The sequence below is a fragment of the Portunus trituberculatus genome, chromosome 50, assembly GCF_017591435.1.
Source record: "Portunus trituberculatus isolate SZX2019 chromosome 50, ASM1759143v1, whole genome shotgun sequence".
NCBI lineage: Eukaryota > Metazoa > Arthropoda > Malacostraca > Decapoda > Portunidae > Portunus > Portunus trituberculatus.
In genome coordinates this window covers 27,294,942-27,300,225 of record NC_059304.1, presented here as the reverse complement: position 1 = coordinate 27,300,225, position 5,284 = coordinate 27,294,942, and the positions used below count along the sequence as shown (strand labels likewise).

The window sequence follows — 5,284 nt, the reverse complement described above, 5'->3', positions numbered from 1 at the left end:
CCTGCCTCCTCCCTCCACCCCTGTCCAGGAGGTTGATGTTTACAGGAAGCTTCTTAAATTTAAACTAAACAGATCCACCACTCCCACTGACCTCCCATCAAAATTTACAGAGAATTTGCCCCAGAACTTGCCACACCCCTTTGCTCTATCATCAATGCCTCCTTGCTCAACATTCCTGCCCCGATGACTGGAAGACATCTTACGTCACCCCCCTCCCCAAAATTTCTAATCCACAGTCACTGAATGATCTAAGACCAGTCGCCATCACCCCTATACCCAGCCTTATCTGTGAAGATTTTGTTTTCGACTGGGCCTATAACAAAATTTGTAACTCTATTGACACACAACAATTTGGCAATATTAAATCCACCTCCACATCTCACTACCTTGTCAGCTTCCTGGAATTCGTCCACAGCCACCTGGACAAACGCAACACTTCTCTAGCTATTGCTTTTGTGGACTTCAGAAAGGCCTTTGATCTTGTTAATCACACTGTTGTGATAAATAAAGCCATCACTCTGGGCCTCTCCTACCTGATAGCGTGGTTGGCAGACTTCCTCACGGGAAGGCGTCAGGCCGTTCGTTATCAGGGCTCTGTCTCCTCTTTCCAACAGCTCACATGCGGGGTCCCTCAGGGGACCAAGATGGGTCCCCTGTGTTTCCTCATCCTTATCAACGATGCTCTCGTCCACACCCCCCACCGCTGGAAGTATGTGGACGACTGCACCGTGGGCGTACCCGTCAACAACACCAACCCAGACTTCTCAGCACTGCAGTCCACTCTAAACCAACTACAGACGTGGACGGATGACAACAAAATGACCATCAACCACACCAAGACCGTGGTGATGCACATTTGTACCTCCACAGCAGCAGTTCCCCTCCCAGCTTTCTGTGGGCCCTCACTCCTCCAGGTGGTCCGCAGCACCAAGCTTCTAGGTGTCTTGGTGGATGATCAGTTAACATGGAAGCAGCATGTTTCCAACATCATCAGGTCAGCCTCATATAAAATCTATTTACTGCGCCGACTCAGGTCCCTGGGAGCACCGGCAGATGAGCTGAGGAGTGTACCTCATCTTTATACTCCCTAAGCTCATGTACGCCGCCCCAGCGTGGTCCTCCTCCTGAACCTCACACAACGACAACAGCTGGAGAGGGTTCAGAGGAGGGCGTTCAGGGTCATCCTTGGGCCTGCCTACAGGTCCTACGAGGACGCCCTGACCTGCCTGAGTCTGCCGAGGCTGGCCACAAGACACCAGGAAGCCTTGGAAAAATTTGGGAAGGACTGCTGCGTCATCCACGTCTCCGCCACCTGCTACCACCCGACGTGCCTCCCCCTGCTCGCGCCACCCGACACCATAATCGCGTGGCGCCTTTGAGAGCACCGCACACGGATCGGTACCGGCTCAGCGCGGTGCCCACTATTGTGCGAGCTTTAAATAAATAAGTGAATTACTAGGTTAAGTTTATCCATAGTTAGGTTAAGCATTTTTAGTTCATTGTGGTAATGTCCCCCTGTACATTTTCAGTGTATTTTTTTACATTGCCTAATTAATAAACCGTTTATTATTATTAATTATTATTATTTACCATAAATGTTTCTCTCTCTCTCTCTCTCTCTCTCTCTCTCTCTCTCTCTCTCTCTCTCTCTCTCTCTCTCTCTCTCTCCTCTCTCTCTGCTATCTCCTCCTCCCCCTCCTCCTCCCTCCTCCTTCCTCCTTCCTCCTCTCTCTCTCTCTCTCTCTCTGTTGTGCCTCCTCCCATACTCCTCCTCCCTCCTACCTCTCCTCTACCATCCCTCCCTCCTTCCTTCTCTCCCTTCTCTCTCTCTCTCTCTCTCTCTCTCTCTCTCTCTCTCTCTCTCTCTCTCTCTGTCACTTTGTCACTTTCCTTCCCTATTTCCTCCTCCTACCCCCTCTCCCCTGCTTCCTTCTCTCCCTCCTCCTCCTACCTCTTCCCCTACCTCCCTCCTTCCTCCTTCTCTCTCTCTCTCTCTCTCTCTCTCTCTCTCTCTCTCTGTTGTCACTTTCCTTCCCTATTCCCCTTCCTCCTACCCTCCCTTTACCCTCCCTCCCCTTCTTCCCTTCTCTCTCACTCCTCCCTCCTACCTCTTCCCCTCCCCTCCCTCCTTCACTTCTCTCTCTCTCTCTCGCTCTCTCTCTTTCTAATAATGTCATGTTATTAATACAATGTCTAACCCACCTGCACAAAGAAGATGTTGTCAGTGTACAAAAGAGGAACACAGATGTGTTAATTGTCAATGTGTGAGACAAAACAAAAAGTGTATAAATTGTAGAAAGGGAGATCGATGCCAAAACCCCCTGGGACGTGACCACCAGGGCAGGGAGAGGGAGGAGGAGCCGCGAGACATACAAATGGGAGGAGAAACTTAGTCTGGAAAGGACTAACAGAAGAAGAAACAACCATGTGGGTGAACAACACTTACATAGAATTAGCTGGGTGGTCTACATGTCATCTGTTCGATCCACCAAAGTGTGCAGCCACCAACAAAATTGTACAAGAGATGGTCATCCTCCTCAACAATTACTTACAAGAGTCACCCCTCGCACCGTATGCGATGAAATTATTCTTCACACTGCCAAAACTCTTCTTTCAAAAGACACATAGGAATGCGAAGGTGGCGGAAAACGTGAAAGCCGTCGCAAGAAGAGTGGGTCTATGGCAGAACAACCAACTGGATGAGCTCCTGGAGGAAGCCCGAGCCATCCAGAAGAGGCTGCCAAGACCATCAGGAAACCAACAAAGGCAGGAAGACAAAGCCCGTAATTTCGCTGGCAATATGCGGCAAGGACAGGTGTCCAAGGCTCTGCGGGCACTTAATGAACAGCAGTCAGGTGGTGTGTTGCCCCTCACCAGGGAAACCATCCACCTGCTGAAGGAAAACATCCTCCCCAGTGACGAAGAGGGCCTCAGGATGCAGGGGCCTTTCCGCAAGCCCAATGATGTCATCTACGAGGTGATAACTGGAGAGATGATCTGGAAGAAGTCTCCAGACACACGGCAGTGCTGGTCCCTCAGGACCAGACGCTAGAGGGTGGCGTCGCCTGTTGAGCGGCGCACTCTGTGGCAGTGCCGCTAACGACCTATGCGGCGCCCTGGCAGCACTGGCGAGGAAGCTTGCCACCACAAATTGTCACCACGTCGAGGCTCTCACCGCATGCCGATTAATCCCGCTGGACAAAAAGCCGGGATGCAGACCAATTGGCATCGGCGAGGTGATAAGACGCATCGTGGGTAAATGCGTCATGACGGTGGTCAAGGACGACGTGAGGAGGGCAGCGGGGAACCTGCAAGTGTGTGCAGGACAGCAGGCAGGAGGAAGCCGCCATCCACGCTATGAGGGAAATATTCAGTGAAGACAATTGTGAAGCGGTGTTATTAGTGGACGCCAAAACGCTTTCAACACTATTAACAGAAAACAATGCTTCATAACATTCGAGTAAAATGTCCTCTCTGGCACACTATGTAGAAAACACATATAGTGACCCCTCGGATTTGTACATATGTAGTAATAGTGGTAATAGTGTTAAGGTGTTAAAGTCCATGGAAGGGACAACACAAGGTGACCCAGTGGCCATGGCGATGTACGCCCTCGGACTTTCAGTGCTGCAACAAGTTATCTCATATGAGAAAACGAGTGTGAAGCAAGTGGCGTACGCGGATGACCTGTCAGGGGCCGGCAAAATAACAGACTTGAAAAATGGTGGGGCTTAGTGAACGATAATGGTCCCATCATAGGGTACACACCCAGTGCCGCTAAGTCCGTCCTTATTGTAAAGCCTGAACACTATGACAGTGCAGTGGATAGCTTCAGTGGCAGTGGAGTTATAATAACAAAGGATGGACAGCGGCATTTGGGTGCTGTCATCGGAACAGAGGAGTTCAAGAAGGAATACATAGGAGAGAAGGTGAAGGAGTGGATACATGAGGTGGAGGTCCTGTCTGACATGGCCAGGACTGAGCCTCATGCAGCCTACTCCGCCTACACCCACGGCTTGCAGCATCGATGGAGATTCGCCATGCGCACCATCCCAGGCATCAGCCCTCTCCTTGCACCACTGGAGCCACCAACGAGGCTCGAGTCGACGTCAGCGCACGAGGGTTCTGGACAAGGGACAGAAAGCATTCATGGACATACGGATCTTTGACCCGATGGCCGCCTGTCACCACGAACTCTCCTGGAGGCCGCCCACCGCAAGAATGAGCAGGAGAAGATCCGAGCGTATGGGGAGAGAATCCAACACGTTGACCAGGGCAGCTTCACACCTCTGGTCTTCACCACATCTGGCGGGATGGGCTCCAAGGCTCAGTGCTTCTACTCAAGACTAGCCGACCTAATGGCAGAAAAGAAGCACCAGCCAAGGAGCCATGTCGTCGCATGGATGAGGTGCCGTCTTTCATTCTCCTCCTCAGATCAGCCCTCCTGTGTCTCAGGGGGACAAGGCATTCCACTCCCACACCTGCAGATTTAAGTGGCCTTGACTGTGAGGCTACAGTGGTGGAGAGTGGCATAAGAGTAGATAGAGTAGAGGTAGAGTGAATTTATAGGTAACAACTAATGTTTATATTATAGAGTATTAGATATGGTTGGATGCCACAGTCATTAGCGAGAGTTGGGGCTAATGACCTCCAAGTAGTGGAGCCCTAATTGACGCATCAATAAACATGGGGTGGAGGTAGTAGTAGTAGTAGTAGTAGTAAGCAGCAGCAGCAGCAGCAGCAGCAGCAGCAGCAGCAGCAGCAGCAGCAGCAGCAGCAGCAGCAGCAGCAGCAGCAGCAGCAGCAGCAGCAGCAGCAGCAGCAGCAGCAGCAGCAGCAGCAGCAGCAGCAGCAGCAGCAGCAGCAGCAGCAGCAGCAGCAGCAGCAGCAGCAGCAGCAGCAGCAGCAGCAGCAGCAGCAGCAGCAGCAGCAGCAGCAGCAGCAGCAGCAGCAGCAGCAGCAGCAGCAGCAGCAGCAGCAGCAGCAGCAGCAGCAGCAGCAGCAGCAGCAGCAGCAGCAGCAGCAGCAGCAGCAGCAGCAGCAGCAGCAGCAGCAGCAGCAGCAGCAGCAGCAGCAGCAGTAGCAGCAGCAGCAGCAGCAGCAGCAGCAGCAGCAGCAGCAGCAGCAGCAGCAGCAGCAGCAGCAGCAGCAGCAGCAGCAGCAGCAGCAGCAGCAGCAGCAGCAGCAGCAGCAGCAGCAGCAGCAGCAGCAGCAGCAGCAGCAGCAGCAGCAGCAGCAGCAGCAGCAGCAGCAGCAGCAGCAGCAGCAGCAGCAGCAGCAGCAG

The 5,284-nt window shown here is 52.6% G+C and overlaps 1 protein-coding gene and 1 long non-coding RNA gene across 2 annotated transcripts in view; one reads left to right on the top strand and one right to left on the bottom strand.

Annotated features, from left to right (window-relative positions):
- The window catches only part of LOC123499935, a 133,768-nt gene that overhangs the window by 84,354 nt on the left and 44,130 nt on the right, over nt 1-5,284 (top strand). The window lies entirely within an intron of this gene.
- Nucleotides 3,055-5,284, bottom strand: part of LOC123500111 — a 17,925-nt gene continuing 15,695 nt past the window's right edge. Inside the window, exon 3 of the long non-coding RNA XR_006673178.1 lies at nt 3,055-3,065. This is a non-coding gene — a long non-coding RNA (uncharacterized LOC123500111). The remainder of the gene's footprint in view (nt 3,066-5,284) is intronic.